The sequence below is a fragment of the Hemitrygon akajei genome, chromosome 13 (assembly GCF_048418815.1).
Source record: "Hemitrygon akajei chromosome 13, sHemAka1.3, whole genome shotgun sequence".
Lineage (NCBI taxonomy): Eukaryota > Metazoa > Chordata > Chondrichthyes > Myliobatiformes > Dasyatidae > Hemitrygon > Hemitrygon akajei.
The window spans coordinates 94,497,448-94,517,786 of NC_133136.1; the positions used below are offsets into that span (position 1 = coordinate 94,497,448).

The 20,339-nt window shown below is 41.6% G+C and overlaps 1 protein-coding gene across 1 annotated transcript in view; it reads left to right on the forward strand.

Annotated features, from left to right (window-relative positions):
* The first annotated feature begins 517 nt into the window (after positions 1-517).
* rbm46 (RNA binding motif protein 46) overlaps positions 518-20,339 on the forward strand; it is a 138,657-nt gene continuing 118,835 nt past the window's right edge. The window contains exon 1 of the mRNA XM_073063974.1: positions 518-549. The gene's annotated coding sequence lies outside the window, so the exon portion shown is untranslated. The remainder of the gene's footprint in view (positions 550-20,339) is intronic.

Consider the following 20,339-nt stretch of genomic DNA (forward strand, 5'->3'; position numbering starts at 1 on the left):
CCAGAATCCAAGAACGTGGTGGGTACTTTACAGAAAAATTGGAGCATAAATTAAACTAAAACTGTTCAGATTAATAAAACTTCGCATCAATGCTGGGCGGTTATTTATTTCACCTTCTTTCTATTGGCTCATTTTGCTTCGGTGTAAAGTTCAATTTTTTTTCAGATTTCTCGCTGTTGCAATGCGTGATGATCAAATGTAAGGTGAGAATGTTTTTCTTTTAAGTTTAACAACGTCGATTTTCACCTTCCCTCCAAAAAAATTACCCCGCCCACGTTACAGACTAGCGGACATACGGCCTTAACTGCAGAAGCTCGGCGTCTGTTGTGTTAAGAAGGACAAATGGCATCGTCCCTGTACCCAAGTGTGGAGAATTGAGTTTTGGCCAGTTCCCGCCGACACGCGCTGCCTGAAAGAACACAGAACCGTTTAACGGGAAAAGAATCTGGGCGCCGCCTCACGGCCTCGGCGACCTCGCGCTGCCACGTGAGGCTAGGTTCGTCCTCTCGCCCATCGCCTTTCGAAGCGCGACCAGGTCGTCCAGATCAGGTAACCATTGGATTTATAGTTATAAAAATGCGAATAGTTCCTTATCAGTTCAACTGAGGTATAATATGTTCATGCAAATTGAACAAACGAACTGGTAAATGTGCACCCATTTCAATCACTCATAATTCACAATCTTTACAACCGAGCCACTGAAAAGAGTATATTCCTAAAAATCCATAAAATCAATTTGAATAAAACAGGATAAGGCCACATGTGAGTGCATGAAACAACTGTAGTATAATGTGTATAACAGATATGCAGTGATCTAAGAGTGGATGTATCCTAATGAGTTTTGAGTCTATTGACAATAGTTTGTTGTACAGCAAACACAGTCTGTTGCATGAAGATGAAGAGAAAAAAAATGTAATGTATAAATGCAAATTGTGGAGTGGAGGATGATTCGAAATGATGTGAATAAAGTACATTTAGCCTCTGAAAATAAACAAGCATGATTGACAGTAATCTCCTTTCTGGCCCCATTAAAGTATTGACAATATTTCCAGCATTGGTTAACTGTATATTGTAGGTAGCACTGGCATTATCCTTCCGAAAATTCACTTAGTAGACTCTTTGGGTAAATAAGTGTTAGAAAACTAACACAAACTACAGACAACAGAAATCTGAAATAAAAGTGTTAAAACTCTGGAAAACCCAGGTCAGCCATCTATCATCATGTCTTGCCACTTGATCTTTCTAGTGGCAGCAACATCATAACCTCACTTGGAATATTGTGAGCAGTTTTGGGCCCCTATTCTAAGCTACATTGGAGAGGGTTCAAAGGAGGTTCACAAAGATAATTCATGAAAATGGCTTGTCATATGAGCAGCATTTGATGGCTTGGGTCTTCTACTCACTGGAATTCAGAAGAATGAGGAGTGACCTCATTGAAACCTATCTGTCAAATGTTGAAAGGCCTCGATAGAGTGGATGCGTAGAGTGTGTTTCTTATGGTAATTGAGTCTAAGACCAGAGGACACAGCTTCAGAATAGGACAGACATGAAGAGGAATTTCTTTCGCCTGAATCTGTGGAATTTTTTGCCACAGGTGGCTGTGGAGGGCAAGTCTTTTGGTATCTTTAAGGCAGAGGTTGATAGATTCTTGATTTTTCAGGGTATGAAGGGATACCGGGAGAAGGCAGGAGTTTGGGACTGAGAGGGAAAGTGGATTAGTCATGATGAGACTCGATGGGCCAAATAGGCTAGCTCTGCTCCTATATTGCATGGTCTCATGGTCTTATTTCAAATATCTGATCACTGCAGTTTGTTAAAATTTTCTTTTAATATTTATCTTTCATGTTCAACTTTTTAAAAGCTTGCTAATAGCTCAGAGGTGGGATGCAAACAAAATTTGCTGATTTTATTTCGATCTAATGAGTTTTCAAACAAAAGCATGAATGTTTTAATACAGTCTGATGGTATCTTATTCAGAATTAGAATTATTCTAGAATCTACAGTATTTTTCAACATGACAAATTGTGCTTTTTAATGTAGTTTCCCAGTCCTGTCTTGCACATTCATTGCTTGCTTAATTCAGATAACAATTCACTTTAAAGCTTTATATAAAATTCTATCATATTATGATAACTCAACGAGAACCTTAGCTATGAAGGAAGATTGGATAAAGTTCAGAGTAAATTTTATTATCAAAGTACATATATGCCACAATATATAACACTGAGATTCATTTTTCCTGGGGGCATACTCAATAAATCTATAGAATAGTATTAGGCATCCATTAGTCTCGAGAGTCCATGGAAAGTTTCCAGGGCGCAGGCCTGGGTAGGGTTGTATGGGAGCCTGGCAGCTGCCCATGCTTCAAGTCTCCCCTCTGCACACCACCGATGTTGTTCAAGGGAAGGACAAGGGCCAATACAGCTTGGCACCGGTGTCGTCACAGAGCAATGTGTGGTTAAGTGCCTTGCTTAAAAACACAACATGCTGCCTTAGCTGAGGCTCAAACTAGCGACCTTCAGATCACTAGAGCAATGCCTTAACCACTTGGCCACGCGCCAACTATAACAGGCTCAATGAAAGATTAACCAGAGCACAAAAACTGCAAGTGTAAATATAAATAAATAGCAATACAGTAAATAATGAGAACATGAGATAGTGAGATAAAGAACCCTTAAAGTGAGATCATTGCTTGTAGGAACATTGAAATGATGTAGTAAGTCAGTGTAATTATCCCCTTTTATTCAAGAGCCTGATGGTTGTTGGGTACTAACGTTATTTGAACCTGCTGGTGCGAGTCCTGAGGCTCTTGTACCTTAGACCATAAGACATTGGACCTGAATTAGGCCATTCAGTCCATTGAGTCTGCTCTGCCATTCCATCCTGGCTAATCCTGGGTTCCACTCAACCTATGCACCTGTCTTCTTACCATATCCTTTGATGCCCTGACCAATCAGGAAACATTCCACCTTAAATATACAAACTGACTTGGCCTCCACTGCAGTCTGTGGCAGAGTATTTGACAGATTTACCACTCTGACTAAAAAATCCCTCCTTATCTGACGGGAGCAGTGAGAAGAGAGTATAATCTGGGTGGTGGGGATCTCTGATGGATGCTGATTTCCTATGGCAGCATTTCATGTAGGTGTACTCAGTGGTTGGAAGGGCTTTCCTTGATATACTGGGCAGGATCCACCACCTTTCATAGGATTTTCCATTCAAGGGCATTGGTGTTTCCATTCGAGGCCATGATGCAGTCAGTCAATATATTCTCTATACACATCTATAGAAGCTTATCAAATTTTTAGATGTCATGCAGAATCTCCACAGACTCCTAAGGATATAGAGATGGATGCTAAGGTTGCTGCTATGTAACAGAAAAGAAAGAATGAATTAAAATGTATGAAATTATATGAAGAAAGCAAGAACAAAAAAAGGAAGGACCTAGGTAAGAGTCAAAAGTAAGAAGTAGATTTTGACAGGGGAATTAGTGGAGAAATGCAGAACCCAAGCAGCGAGAGAGAATTGGTTGAAAGGAAGGTACATGAAGAAACTGAAATGTCCTGTAAGTGTACTTGAAAAGGCTTCACGTGCAAGGTTATGGAACAATTGCTCAAAAAAGGGATGAAGATGGATTGCCTTCTTTTGTTGGGCATGAACATGATGGGATAAATGACAATTAGAGTTTTATATTTTCAATAATTCTGCTGTACATGTACATCTCTATTACCTTGACACAATACTTGCTGAAAAAGTCTACTTCAGTGATTTCTCTCTTTGAAATTACTGTTCTTTATTGTTATGGCAGTACACATATATCATCTACATTAGTCAGAAAGAAACCAGAAGCAAAAATGTTCAGCGCATTACAATTTTGGGAAGTCACACCCTCCCATCAATTAGAGTACAGTCTCAAGAGGCATTTCTGAGAAATTTTGGTATACAGTATAATTTTGTTATGCTTGGGTCTGATACCACAGCCTTCTTGTTATTTTGCTGAAATCCTGGTTCTTTATCACTTCCCTATGCTATTTTATACTGTTTGATGCTCCCTCCTTCCTCTACTAAATGTTTACTTCAGAGTAGAAGATGTAAGCAAGATCAACAAATGAGAGGGATTAATATGCCATCCAGTTAAATTGCTGATTTACATTATGCATCTAAATTTATACTATATATTTCAAGTTGAATTTTTTTTTGCAGCTTGACGCTGGGCAACACTTCTTTGCAGATGGTCAGTATTCCATCATTAGCATAACTTAAGAAAGCAACCTATAATATTGCAAATATGCCATTTCTCAATGTAAAATATAGAGAAAGGTGAGAAATAGTTTATTACTGATGGGCATGTAGTATCATAGAAAATTTAAAACACTATCAGAAGCTTTACTGGGGCAAAGTAAATACTAGTCCTTTGCAAAGTGTCAAAAGAAACTCCAGTGTCAAAGTCTGGCAATAGAAGGCACATATAATATGAAATTAGAGTGGTAATTTTAATAAATTTATAGGTTTATAGAATTATATAGCATTAAAACAGGTCTCTCAACCCAAGTTGTCCATGCCAGTTTAGATGACTATCTAAGGTAATAACATTTGCCTACACTTGGTGCATAACACTCAAAACCAGGGATTCCCATCCTGGGGTCCATGGACCCCTCGTTTAATAGTAGGGGTCCATGGCATAAAAAAGTTGGGAACCCCTGCTCTAAACCTTACCTTAGTGGCTATTGGAGGGCCACTTTATTAGGTACACCTGTACATCTGCTCATTAATGCAAATATGTAATCATGTGGCAGCAACTCAATACATAAAAGGATGCAGACCTGCTTGAGAGATGCAGTTGTTGTTCAGACCAAATGTCAAAATGGGAAAGAAATGACTTTGACTATGGAATACGCAATCACGAGGAAATCTTCAGATGCTGGAAATTCAACCAACGCAACCAACCAACATTTCGGGCCGGGACCCTTTGTCAGGACAAGTTAATCCTGATGAAGGGTCTCGGCCTGAAACATCGACTGTACTTCTTCCTATAGATGCTGCCTGGCCTGCTGCATTCCACCAGCATTTTGTATGTGTCGACTATGGAATAATTGTTATTCCATAGTCTTGAGAATTTACAGGGAATAAATAATGTGGAAAACAAAACCATCCAGTGAGCAGCAGTTCCATGGGTGAATATGACAGAGGTCAGAGGATAATGGCCAGACTGGTTTGAACTGACAGGAAGGTGACAGTAACTCAAATAACCACATGTTATAACAGTAGTGTGCAGAAGGGCTTTTCTGAATATACAACATGTCAACCCTTGAAGTGGATGTGTGAAAATAGCAGAATACCATGGATATAAACTTAGTGGCCACTTTATTTGGTACAAAAGGTACCTAATAAAGTAGCCACTGAATCTATAAACCCAGCCATGAAATTGCACCGTTCTTATTTCAGAGCTCCAACCAAATTATTTCTGTGGATAAGCCCTTCGGTGTACCCTGTTTCAATACTGTTGTGACATTCTGCTTTATCAGGGACAATGACAGAGATAATTTCTCACCTTTATCATCATTTCTTATCTTTAGCCTTAGATCAGTTTATTGATTAGCTGGAGGTGTTGAATGTTGAGCTGTAATCAATAAACTGCAGCCAATGTTACAAATGTGATAAAGAGAGATGAAAAATAGGTGGAGGAGTTGTATTACTAACCAGGGAGAATGTTACAGCTACACTCAGGGCAGATATACCAGAGTACAAAAATAAGGAATGTAATATCTCAGTGATGGGTCTATACTATAGAACCATAGAACATTACAGCACAGAAACAGGCCTTTTGGCCCTTCTTGGCTGTGCCGAACCATTTTTCTGCCTAGTCCCATTGATCTGCACCTGGCCCATATCCCTCCATGCACCTCTCATCCTTGTACCTGTCCAAGTTTTTCTTAAATGCTAAAAGTATTTACCACTTCATCTGGCAGCTCATTCCACACTCCCACCACTCTCTGTGTGAAGAAGCCCCCCCCAATGTTCTCTTTAAACTGTTCCCCCTTCACCCTTAACCCATGTCCTCTGGTTTTTTTTCTCCCCTAGCCTCAGTGGAGAAAGCCTGCTTGCATTCACTCTATCTATATCTGTCATAATTTTATATACCTCTAGCAAGTCTCCCCTCATTCTTCTACATTCCAGGGAATAAAGTCCTAACTTATTCAACCTTTCTCAGTTTCTCAAGTCCCAGCAACATCCTCGTAAACCTTCTCTGCACTCTTTTAACCTTATCCTTCCTATAATTCGGAGACCAAAACTGCACAAAATACTCCAAATTCGGCCTCACCAACGCCTTATACAACCTCACCATTACATTCCAACTCTTATACTCAGTACTTTGATTTATAAAGGCAAATGTACCAAAAGCTCTCTTTACTACCCTATCTACCTGTGACGGCACTTTTAGGGAATTTTGTATCTGTATTCCTAGATCCCTCAGTTCTACTGCACTCCTCAGTGCCCTACCATTTACCTTGTATGTTCTACCTTGGTTTTTCCTTCCAAAGTGCAAAACCTTACACTTGTCTATATTAAACTCCATCTGCCATTTCTCAGCCCATTTTTCCAGCTGGTCCAGATCCCTCTTCAAGCTTTGAAAACCTTCCTCACTGTCCACTACACCTCCAATTTCTGTATCATCAACAAATTTGCTGATCCAATTTACCACATTATCATCCAGATCATTGATATAGATAGATCTCAACAATCATAAGGGGATAGAAGAACAGGAATATAGAAAGATGTAAAAGTAACAGGGTTGTCTTAGGCATTTTGCAGGAAAACAAAGGGAAAAAATTAGCATAAAGGAGAAAATTTATGCCTAGGTCTTGGACAGGCTACATTGAGTACTTTATGTTTAGTTGGTATTCACCAAGCGAAGAACATGGAAGATAGTGAAATCAGTATGAGTATGATACTATACTAATGTTTGTGAGATCAGGATGGTGATGGTGATGGGTCTTCTGAAGAGCATTAAAGTAGATAAATCCAGAGTGTCTGCTGTGGTGTATTCTGGATTATTGAAAGAGACAGGAATGGAGAATGCTGGGGTCTTTGTATCCTCACTAACTACAGGTGAGGAACTAGAGGCTGGACAGTACCTAAAGTCTCTTCATTCCACTGCAAGTACAGAACATCCACTGATGTTCCCTTGTCTATCCTGCTTGTTATTTCTTTAAAAAAATTCCTACAGATTTATCCAGCAACATTGTCTCTTAAGGCAGATGGAGTTCAACCCAGATAAGTGTGAGTTGGTTCATTTTGGTAGGTCAAATATGATGGCAGAATATAGTATTAATTGTAAGGCTCTTGGTAGTGTGGAGGATCAGAGGAATCTTGGGGCCTGATTCCATAGGACACTCAAACCTGCTGCAAATCATTGGCCTTCATCAATCAAGGGATTGATTTTAGCAACCAAGAAGTGATGTTGCAGCTATATAGGACCCTGCTCAGACCCCATTGTGCTCAGTTCTGGCTGCCTCACTACAGGAAGGATGTAGAAACTATAGAAAGGGTGCAGAGCAGATTTGGAAAACATAGAACACAGAAAATCTAAAGCACAATACAAGCCCTTCAGCCCACAAATCTGTGCTGACCATGTCCTTACTTTAGAAATTGCCTAGTGTTACCCATAGCCCTCTAAGCTCCATGTGCCCATACAGGCATTTCTTAAAGGACCCTATAGATTGCTGCTCCACCACTGCCGCTGGCAGCCCATTTCACACACTCACCACTCTGCGTAAAAAAAAAACCTTCCCAGTGACATCTCCTCTGCACCTACTTCCAAGCACTTCGAAACTATGCTAACCATTTCAGCCCTGGGAAAAGCCTCTGACTACCCGCACGATCAATCCCTCTCAATATCTTGTACACCTCTATCAGGTCACCTCTCAACCTCCATCGCTCCAAGGAGAAAAAGCCGAGTTCACTCAACCTATTTTCATAAGGCATTCTCTCTAATCCAGGCAACATCCTTGTAAACCTCCTCTGCACCCTTCCTATGGTTTCCACATCCTTCCAGTAGTGAGGGGACCAGAACTGATCACAGTACTCTAAGTGGAGTCTGACCAGTGTCCTATATAGGTGCAACATTACCTCTCGGCTCTTAAACTCAATCCCGCGATTGATGAATGCTTTCTTAACCACAGAGTGAACCTGCGCAGCAGCTTTGATTGTCATATTGACTCAGATCCCAATATTCCTTTGATACTCCACACTGCCAAGAGACTTACCATTAATGCTATATTCTGCCATCATATATGACCTACCAAAATGAACCTTCTCACACTTACCTGGTTTGAACTCCATCTGCCAGTTTTGCAGCCTATCAATGTCTTTCTGAAAGGCCTCCACTTCCTCAACCAGGTCATTTATAAAAATCGTGAAGAGTAGGGGGTCCCAGAACAGATCCCTGAGGCACACCACTGGTCACCAACCTCCATGCAGAATATGACCTGTCTACAACCACTCTTTGTCTTCTGTGGGCAAGCCAGTTCTGGATCCACAAAGCAATGTCCCCTTGGATCCCATGCCTCCTTACTTTCTCAATAAGCCTTGCATGGGGTACCTTATCAAATGCCTTGCTAAAATCCGTGTACATCACATCTACGGCTCTACCTTCATCAATGTGTTTAGTCACATCCTCAAAAAACTCAATCAGGTTTGTAAGACACAACCTGCCTTTGACAAAGCTATGCTGATTATTCCTAATCATATTATGCCTCTCCAAATGTTCACAAATCCTGCCTCTCATGATCTTTTCCATCAAATGAAGTAAGACTCACGTGTCTGTAATTTCCTGGGCTATCCCTACTCCCTTTCATGAATAAGGCAACAACATCTGCAACCCTCCAATGCTCCGGAACCTCTTGCGTCCCCATTGATGCAAAAATCATTGCCAGAGGCTCAGCAATCTCCACCCTCGCTTCCCCAGTAGCCTGGGGTATATCCTGTCCTGGTGACTTATCCAACTTGATGCTTTCCAAAAGCTCCAGCAGATCCTCTTCCTTAATATGTACAGGCTCAAGCTTTTCAGTCTGCTGCAAGTCATCCCTACAATCACCAAGATCCTTTTCCATAGTGAATACTGAAGTTATGTATTCATTAAGTACTTCTGGTATCTCCTCTGGTTCCATACACAGTTTTCCACTGTCACACTTCATTGGTCCTATTCTGCCACGTCTTATCCTCTTGCTCTTCACATACTTGTAGAATGCCTTGGGGTTTTCCTTAATCCTGTCTGCCAAGGCCTTCTCATGTCCCTTCTGGCTCTCCTAATTTCATTCTTAGGCTCCTTCCTGCTAGCCCTATAATCTTCTTGATCTCTATCATTACCTTTTCAAGTCTCTTGAACCTCTTCTTTTCTTCTTGACTAGATTTATAACAGCCTTTGTATACCACGGTTCCTGTACCCTACCATCCTTTCCCTGACTCATTGGAATATACCTATGCAGAAACCCATGCAAATATCCCCTGAACATTTGCCACATTTCTTCCATCTGTTTCCAATTTAAGCTTCCAAGTTCCTGCCTGATAGCCTTGTATTTCCCCTTACTCCAATTAAACCCTTTCCTGACTTGTCTGTTCCTATCCCTCTCCAATGCTATGATATAGGAGATAGAATTATGATCACTATCTCCAAAATGCTCTCCCACTGAGAGAGCTAACACCTGACCAGGTTCATTTCCCAATACCAGATCAAGTATGGCCTCTGTTGTAGGTTTATCTATATACTGTGTCAAGAAATCTTCCTGAACACACCTAATAAACTTCACCCCATCTAAAACCCCTCACTTTAGGGAGATGCCTATCAATATTTGGGAAATTAAAATCTCCCACCACAACAACCCTGTTATTATTGCTCCTTTCCTGAATCTGTCTCCCTATCTGCTCCTCAATGTCCCTGTCCCTGTTGGGTGGTCTATAAAAAAACATCAAGTAGAGTTATTTACAAGGATGTTGCCTGAATTGGGGAGCATGTCTTAGGTTGAGTGAACGCAGCCTTTTTTCTTTGGAGCAACAGGGAATGAGAGGTGACCTGATAGAGGTGTATAAGATGATGAGAGGCATTGATCGTGTGGATAAGCAGAGGCTTTTTCCTAGGGCTGAAATGGCTAGCATGAGAGGGCACAGTTTTAAGGAGCTTGCAAGTAGGTACAGAGGAGATGTCAGGTAAGTTTTTATGCAGAGAGTGGTGAGTGCATGGAATGGGTTGCTGGCGACAGTGGTAGAAGTGGATACTATAAGGTCTTTTAAGAGACTCCTGGATAGGTACATGGAGCTTAGAAAAATAGAGGGCTATGGGTAACCCTAAGGTAAGGACTTGTTCGGTACAGCTTTGTGGACCAAAGAGCCTGTACTGTGCTATAGGTTTTCTATGTTTCTATAAAACCGTGCTAACTACTGCTTGTTTTATCATGTGACTCCAAACTATGAATTTAACAGTGAAGAATGATGGAAAATATTATCCAGTATGACCTCTCCAGCATAATTTTTCAGCAGTCTTATATCTACTGTCACCTTTCTTTTGTACTTCATATATTTGAAGAAACTTTTGGTATCTTCTACCTTCCCTCTAAGTTTTATAACATAGCAAAACTCTCTTTGGCTTTGACTTCCCTTGTCTGCCACATTTGTGTCATCCTGCCTTTAGAGTACTTCTTCATTGGGATATCAGTTCTGGCCAGCTCTTCTCTCATGCCTCTGTAATTCCTTTTATTCCATTATTATACTGATACTTCTGACTTTAACCTCTCCTTCTCAAACTGCATGATGGATTCTATCAATATATGATCACTGGCCCTTATGGTTCAATTACCTTAAACTCTAATCAATTCTGGATCATTGCACACCACAAAATCCAAACTAGCTGCTTTCCTAGTGGGCTCAACAACTAGCTGCTCTTAAAAAACAACCTTGTAGGCATTCTACAAACTCTCCCTGTTGGGATCCAGCACCAACTTGACTTTCTTGATTCTACCTGCATATTGAAATCCCCTATGATTATTGTAATACTGGCCTTTCAACACACATTTTCTATCTCCTGTTATAATTTGTAGACCACATCTTTACTATTGTTTAGGGGTGGGGGGTCTGTATATATCTCCCATCAGGGTCTTTTTATCCTTTTAGTTCTTTAGCTCTATCCACAACAATTCTATACCTGCTGATCCTATGTCACCTCTTTCTAATGATTTAATTACTTTTTTTTTACCAATAGTGCCACCTGCCAACTCTGTCTACCTGCCTGACCATTCTCCTCAAATTACAGGATGGAATCCACCATTTTATAATCACTAACCCTTAATGGTTCCATTACCTTAAGCTCTCTTAATTAATATCAGATCATTACACACCACAGAATCCAGAATAGCTGCTCCTCTAGTGGGCTCAACACGAGCTGCTCTAAAAAGCCATCTCATAGGCATTTTACAAATTGGTGCTGTTGGGATCCAGCACCAATCTGATTTTCCCAATGTAACTACATATTGAAATCCCCTTTGACTATTGTAACATTGCCATTAGATGTTAACCTCCCAGCTATGATTCTGTGATGCCCACGACATCATACCTATCGATCTGTAACTGTGCTACAAGTTCATCTACCTTGTTCTGTATACTGTGTGCATTCAAATATAATGCCTTCAGTACTGTATTTAGATTTTATCCACTTTTTACAATGCAACTCACCCCATTCACTACAATTTTGCCCTATCATCATCCTATCCTTACTCGCAGTCTCACTATACACTGCTTCTGTTTGTAAACCAACTACCCCATCCTCAGCATTATCACTTCATTTCAGGACTGTGTAGGAAGGAATGATTAGATATATCAGGGAGTAGCTCTGCACAGTGTTGTGGGCTGAAGGGCCCATACTGTGTTGTACTGTTCTATGTTCTGAGATAGGACTGAATTACAAGTTAATTTCTAAATTGAGTCAAGGCCTATTTTAAAGAAAGAACCAAAGGTAAAGAGGTTTCAGTGTTAGAGATAAAAAGTAAAATATCATCAGCGTATAACAAAATTTTATAAGTCATACCTTCCCTTAGTATACCAGAAATGTCCTTAGATTCTCAAAATGCTATTGCTAAGGGTTCTATAGCTAAAGCAAAAAGTAAAGGACTAAGAGGGCAACCTTGTCTAGTTCCCCGCTGTAATTTAAAGGGCTTAAAAATTTGAGAGTTAGTAATAACCTGAGCAGTAGGAGACGAGTAAATTAATTTAACCCAACGAATAAAATTAGGCCCAAAATTAAACTTTTCTAAGGTCTTAAAAAGATAATTCCACTCAATCCTATCGAAGGCTTTTTCTGCATCTAAGGATAATATACACTCTGATATTTTTTTGGATTGTGAATATATCACATTCAATAACTGACGTATATTAAAATGTGAGTAATGATTTTTAATAATTCCTGTCTGGTCATGTGATATAATAGATGGTAAAATATTTTCAAGTCTTCAAGCTAAGATTTTGGATAAAATTTTTGCATTAACATTTAATAAAGAAATCGGTCTGTATGAAGAACATTCAGCTGGATTTTTATTTTTTTTTAAGAATAAGAGCAATAAAAGCTTCATAAAAAGATTGAGGGAGTTTACCTGACTCTGATAAAACAGAGGATAAATAAGGTGTAAGTAACATAGTGGAAGTTTTATAAAACTCCCCAGGAAAGCCATCAGGTCCTGGGGTCTTACCAGAATGTAAAGCAAGTATAGCCTCAGCCACTTCTTCATTAGAAATAGGCTGATCTAACTGTGTTAGGCTATCAGCAGACAATGTAGGAATGTTGATATTACTGAAAAAAACATTCATATAGGTATCCTCTGAAGAAGAGTCAGACTGATACAACTTAAGGTAAAAGTCTTTAAATACGTTGTTAATTTCAGAATGGTCGGATATCTTAGTACCATTATCTTTAAAAATTTCTGTGATTTTGGCCTATTTTGATGGCATAAGGCAAGAACTTGCAAAAATTGATTTGGACAGGATGTTTTTAGCTGAAGGGACATCTAGCAAGTTAGACATAAAAAATTAAGGACCAGCATATTATTGCAAGAGTGAAGGGTGAGACTGGGAGGATTAGAGAAGCCTGGTTGATGAAAGATATTGAAAATCTGGTCAGGAAAAAGAATGTCAAGCAAATCCCTAGAGGAGCCTAGCCTATTTGTAGGATTACAGATAAGAGAGAGTTCAGGAGGATAGTATAAAGAATTATCTAAAGAGATTTTCTGAATACATTACAAGCAAAGTGTCTGTGTATGGAACTATAGGAGATGGATGAGGTCTTAATATTTTTCATTTCAAGGTCAGAGAAGCTAGAGAATACAAAAGAGAGAGAAATGATGTGCTGAAGCATATCCACATTTCAATAGAGGAGATGCTGGCAGCCCATTGAGTTGGATAAATTCCCAGGGCCTGATCAGATGAATTCAAGGACATTGTAGGAAACCAGGGAAGAAATTTTTCTGGTCCAACAGAAGTTTTTGTATCATTGTAGCTACAGGTAAGGTACCACAAGACTGCAGAGTGACTAATGCTATGCAAAGAAAAGACTATTGAAGAAAGGCTGCAAGGACAAGACATGGAACTTCAGGCCAGTAAGCTTAACATTAGTAATTGGACGAAATTCTAAAAGACAGAATCTACTTGAATTTGGACTTGGGAACAGTCAGCATGGCTTGAAGCATACCAAATCATGTCTAGTGAATTTACTTGAGACTTCTTGACAAGGAGAACATGATGATTGGTAAGTGCAGGGCAGTAGATTCTGTCTATGTGGACTGCATGGTAGGATATGCTGAACGGTTAGATCACATGAGATCCATGATAAACTAATTCACCAATTACAAAATTTGTTTTCTGGTAGAAGTCAGAGGGTGATAGTTAAGTATTTTTCAGATGAGAGAGAGGTGACCAGTAGTATGCTGCACAGATTTGTGATGGATCTGTTGTTTGTCATCTATATATATTAACAATTTGGATGAGAATGTACTTGCACAGTGAGCAAATTTGAAAATGACACGATAATTGTTGGTACAGTGGACAATGAAGAAGGTTATAAGACAGCAAATTTAGGCCATTCAGCCCATCAAGTCTGCTACGCCATGGCTGATCCCAGATCCCACTCAACCCCACCCCTACCTTTCACCATATCCTATGATACTGTGATCAATCAGAAAACTATCAACTTCTGCCTTAAATATACTCACGGACATAGCCTTCACCATAGTCTGTGATTCCCTACTCTCTAGCTTAAAAAATTTCCATCTTACCTCTGTTCTGAAAGGTTACCCCTCATTTTTGAGTCTTGTGTTCTCCAGTTCTGGATGCCCCCACCTTTGGAAACATCCTCTCCACATATCTATTCCTTTCAACATTCTGAAGGCTTCAATGAGATCCCCTCCAATTCTTCTAATTTCTAGTGAGAACAGGACCAAAGCTACCAAATGCTCCTCATATGTTAACCCCTTCATCTCTGGAATCATCCTTGTGAAGCTCCTCTGGACTGTTTCCAATGACAACATATCCCTTCTGAGATAAGGGGTCTGTTGACAATAGCTGTTGACAATACTCCAAGTGCAGCCTGACTAGTGTCTTATAAAGCTTCAGTTTTTTCTCCTTGCTTTTATATTCTATCACCCTTGAATTAAATGCAAACATTGCATTTGCCTTCTTTACCACAGACACAACTTGTAAATTAACCTTCTGGGAGTCTTGCACGAGGATTACCTAACTCCCTCTGCAATCTCCGATGTTTGAACCTTCCCCCCATTTAGATAATAGTCCGCACAATTGTTCCTTTTACCAAAATGAATTATCATACATTTCTCAACACTGTAGCCACTTTTTTGCCCAGTCTTCCAATTTGTCTTAAGTGCTGCTGCAGTTGCATTGCTTTTCTGCACTACCTACCCCTCAATTATCTTCGTATCATCCATAAACTTTGCCACAAAGCCATCAATCCCACTGTCTAAATCATTGACAAACAATGTGAAAAGTAGTGATCCCAATACTGATCCTTGAGGAACACCACTAGTCACAGGCAGCCAACCAGAAAAAGCCCCTTTATTCCCACCTGCTGTCCCCTGCCATTACTGTATCCATGCCAGTATCTTTCCTGTAATACCATAGAATTTTATCTTATTAAGCAGTGTCATATGTAGCACCTTATCAAATGCCTTCTGAAAATCCAAGAAAATGACATCCACTGCCTCGCCTTTGTCCAGCCTGCTTGTTACTTCCTCGAAGAACTCTAGCAGATTTGTCAGGCAAGATTTCCCTTGACAGAAACCATGCTAACTTTGACTTATTTTATCATTAATCTCCAGGTCTTGGCAACATCCTCATAAATCCTTTCTGGACTCTGTGTCATTAGAAAAGGCCCAGACTGACCATTGTTCACTGCAGTTCAGCAGAATGGCTTTTAGGGGAACCCCTATCTTCTCATGGGGAGGAATTGCTGCACACACCCAGCAGGCAAATGAGTTAGTTTTTCCAGCATAACTATAGCAAAGCGACAGGAAGGTGTTTGAGCAACACACACACAGTGCTAGTGGAACACAGCAGGCCATGCAGCATCTATAGGAAGAAGCACTGTCGACGTTTCAGGCCGAGACCCTTTGTCAGGACTTCGTCAGGACTGACAGGAAGGTGTTTGGCTTGGATACTACAATACAAATGCTTAAGATTACAAGTATAGACAGAAATAGGTTAGTCATGAATACAGACATTTGACGTGTCTTAGATATGTCCATTTCAGAAATCCTTGTAGTTTGACTGCCGTCAGAGTGGTCAGTAACACTCGGTAGTGTCCTTTCTAATGAGGCTCAAGCTTCTTTCTAAGATGGTTTGTTACGAGATTAAAGTCTCCTAGGCAAACTCAATGTTCATTTTCCAGTTCCTCTCCTTCCCAGTGGGCCTCCTTCACCTGCGAATGCAAGACCTGGAGAGATTTGGTTAGTGCCAGGATATACCCTATAATTTCATTTGACATTTGATTCAAGTGCATCTCAGGTAATTTTGGGGTTGGCAAGGCAACCCAGAGGTTTCTTAATGGACTGCCATATACTATTGGCTGCTGACAGACCATGTTTGGTCTGATAATGAGTTCTCATCTGGAACAAGACTACCGATAGCACTTTGAGCCAATTTTGACTGGTTTCTTGTCTTAATTTAGCCAATTTATTTTTCAGTGTCCCATTAGTCCTCTCAATCAGCCCAGCGATCTGTGGTCTCAGGGGGCAGTGCAATGTCTGTTTAATAACTAGAGCCTGGCATAGTTGGGTGTTAATCTTGCACACAAAATGAGGGCCATTGTCAGATACAACTTGCTCCAGTACCCCAAATCTGGAAATGATTTCTTTCAAAAAAATATGCACCATGGTATTAGCTTTGTTATCTGTGGTGAGACGTGCTTCAATCCATCTTCTAAAAACATCAAGAATTACAAAACAATACTTATAACAGCATATGTGCGGTAATTTGATAAAATCGAGTTGTAGTTGGCAGAACTGGTATCTTGGCAATGGGATATATCCCTTTGGGCGTATCAGACATCGTCTGGCAACATTCTGTGCTACTTTCTCCAGGTCCAGGCTCCACCATGATTGCAACCATTGCCTTACCATTCCCTCCTTGCCAAGGTGAGTATTGGTATGTACAAAATCTACAATATAACCCAGTATAGTTTCAGGTACGCAGACCTGACGGGCAGTTAGTAAGCCAGAGGTCCTTGGTCAGTGACTAAAAACATCCAGCCAATTCCCAGGTGGCTTTCTCTTTTTCAGAGGCATCCTCAATTCCAGGCATAGCCATTGATCTGGAAATGGGGGATTCAGTTTTTCCCCAGTGTTACGTTTCCCAGTAACCGGGTAATTTACCAGCAAAGATAGATGGGTCTGCTGAGCCTGGTGCTACTATTTTCAAACGTTTTATTTATAAAGGGGTACAAACGTATGGTTAATACAAAACATTCAGATCATATACATCGTCAAAACTCAATCTAAAGCATAGGTGTAATAATCAAAAATGAGCTCTATCGTTGTCTAGGGGTTAAACGATTTGTTCAATTGAAATATAAAAGTCTCGCCAGTTCATGAAGGCTTTTTGCCGCTTGAGGGACCGCTGCGTGTTCACGGGTTGGAAAGAGAAAATAAACTTGCCAGCCTTCTGGACTCAAAGCGTGAGATCGAGAACGGGAGTTCCTCGTTGTCAGTCTGAACTCCTTTTCGGGGTTATTAGCCACTCGATTCCCTAGCTAGGGGATCCGAATCACACGTGGCTTCCGAGCAGCTTCCTGTTATTACGAGAGGAATGAGCGATGGTGTCCGTCTAGTGTGTCACTGGAGTACCACCTCCAGTAGTCTCCTTTTTATCATGGCTGGCAGATTTGTAAATGTCAATCAAGGTAGGGTGAGGCCATCCCCACACCACATTGCCCGAGGGTGTCCATGTCCCTGATATCTGGCACGTACCATAGAGTTGCAATTCACACAGGTGCCTCTAAGAACAATGGTCAACTCCGTGGCATTGTCTCTCATTTCCTGGGTCCAAGACCCGAATTAATAGCGATCTTGCGATTCTCTTGAAGGAGGGGGCTGAGGTCATGACACCTCCCCTCTTAAAAGTTTTTTACCAGCGGTTAAAAACAAGTTGGTACAGGATCTTTTTTTTTTGGACTCTAACATACTACACAAGCTTTTCTCTTCACAGAGTACTACCGTTATACATTCCAGTCAGTATCTAAACAGGTAACAATTACAGTGCCCCTTTCTTTAATATCTTGACATCACGTACCGTACTAACGTCTGGTAGCACCAAACTTCAGCTCAATAACCACCTATTTTTATTTATTTTCTTCAGCAACACAACTAAGGAGGTGTGATCTTAGCTTAGGTGCATCTACAAAAGTTTATACAAATACTAATCGTTTCGGTCGTGTTATTTCACCGGCAGGTCTCCAAAAGGGTTGTCTTTATTAGTCACCGGCTTGGGCGCAAACCCGTACAACCGGCGTCGCTGTTTAAAAATGACAATTTCTATTAACCCTCTTCTCTTTCCCGGGGAGTCCCCCCGTGGGGAACTTGAGTAATTTGGCGAGGTACTCTCCTGCCTTTCCTTTCCTCGAGGGTTATCCTCTTAACTCCGTGTCCCCAACCTAGTCCATCATGGGAATTTCCGCCCAATTCCTTAATGCTACACAGGTAGTTAACCCTTTTGTCAAGACCATACAGGCTGATGTGTTTTAGTTCGAACCTTTTTCTCCGGCCGCATTTAAATTTCGGCTTCCTCACAGCGCTTTCTCGAATAACAATAGCGTGTGAGGCCCCTTTACATTCCAAATCAACCTGTAATCGATGCGCAGGCATCAATCTAGACTTTAACTTTTTCCCATTCGATTTGGGAACTACAGATTTTCCGTTCTCCTCCACAACAACAGTTATCTCCCCATTCGTAAACTCCACCTTAACTCTGAACACCCCCTTTAGCACAGACACCTTCTTTCCCGAACCAAGTCTATCTGATCCAAAAGGACGGCCGTCTCGTCCAGCCGAGTCAAATACCTCAGACTTTTTCTGAGCTCCGTGACTAGGTTTAGGACCACGGGCCTCCCCATCTTGGACACACTCAAACGGGGCATTGGCCCCTTCCAGGCTTTCAATACCCATACCCTTTTCAAATTCTAACTTCCTCTGATCCTCCCAGTTACTCTCTGGGCAACTCCCTTCCGGAGTAAACTCAACCCCGCGGGCTGAAACAACCTCATCTGCCAACCCAGCAGACCTCTCCAAGGTAGTGGCATCCTTTTCACCTAGGACTGCCCTCATCTCATAATCGGGAACACCTTTATAACTCTCAACTTCTTCAAACAGGGCTGCCACCCCATACAGATCATCCATGTCCAATTCTGGACCTTTTAACAGCTTTATCTGTTTCTCATCTTTGTTTCCTACCTCTAGGACCTTTCTCTTCGCTAAAGGAGGATCTATCTTCTCTCCCTTACCTCCTTTTACGTTACTATTCCTCGTTCTACCGCCCTCGAAACCCTCGTGGCAGAGGGTCGGTAAAAACGTCTGAGCCAATTTTAAACTGCTCGCTTTCTCAGCTGCCGTTCTCGACAGGCTGAGAGTGTCCGCGCATGCGGGATAGCTCGGGGACTATGGGCGGGGCCTCAACTCTCACGGGCTGGGTTTTTAGCTTCACGGCCGCCCCAATCTTCCCACCCGCTAGGTCGTTACCCAGAAGGACGTCCACGCCTTCCCCCGGTAACTCCGGCAGGACCCCCAGTTCCACTGGTCCCGACACCAACTCACAATCTAGAAGGACCCTATGCAAAGGCACTACCTCGGTCCAGTTTCCTATGCCTCTCAGGGCTACCTCGCCCGTCGGGGGTCCGAATGGTAATACGTTATGGCTAATTAATGATAGCTCCGCCCCCGTGTCTCTCAAAATCCGTACGGGGATAGGCGGGTCCCCCTTCCTCACAGACACGGTTCCGGGTGACAGATAAATCTCCGACCCCTCGCGCTCTCTGCTCCCCTGGGACCCTCTTGCCGATTTTCTGATTACCACTGCATGCCCGATAGGGATCGCTGCTCTCTCTCTCTCTGGCTCCTTTCTCGGAGCAAAGCATTTAGATGCAATATGACCCACCTTTCCACAATTAAAACAGGTTAAACCAGGAAATCTCCAGGTTTCCTGTCTGTTATCCTCACTTTTTCTGCTAGCTCCCGGCGGGATCTCCGCCTCAGCCGGCGGGCTTTCCCTACCATTCCGACGGTCTCTCGGGTAACTTTTTGGCGAGGAAAACTTTGTCTTGTGGGTTAGGGCATATTCATCTGCGAACCTAGCAATTTCTGAGATGGACTGATTCGTCCTCTCATTTAAATACATTCGGATCTCTTCCGGAACACAACCTTTAAATTCCTCAATCAAAAATAACTCCCTGATACGCCCATAATTCTCAGCCACCTTTTCCGCGGTGCACCAACGGTCCAAGAGCACACCCTTCTCATGGGCTAGCTCGGTATACGTTTGATTCCACCCTTTCCTTAAATTTCGGAACCTTTGTCTATATGCCTCAGGTACTAACTCGTAACCTCGGAGAATGGCCTCCTTTACGATCATAATTCCCTTCCCCTTCTGGGGGCAACGCGGCATATGCCCGCTGTGCTTTCCCTCGTAACACACTTTGTAACAACGCCACCCACTGCTCTCTGGGCCACTTCTGATTCACTGCCACCTTTTCAAAAAGCAAGAAATAACTATCAACATCCGTCTCCTCGAAGGGGGGGACCAAC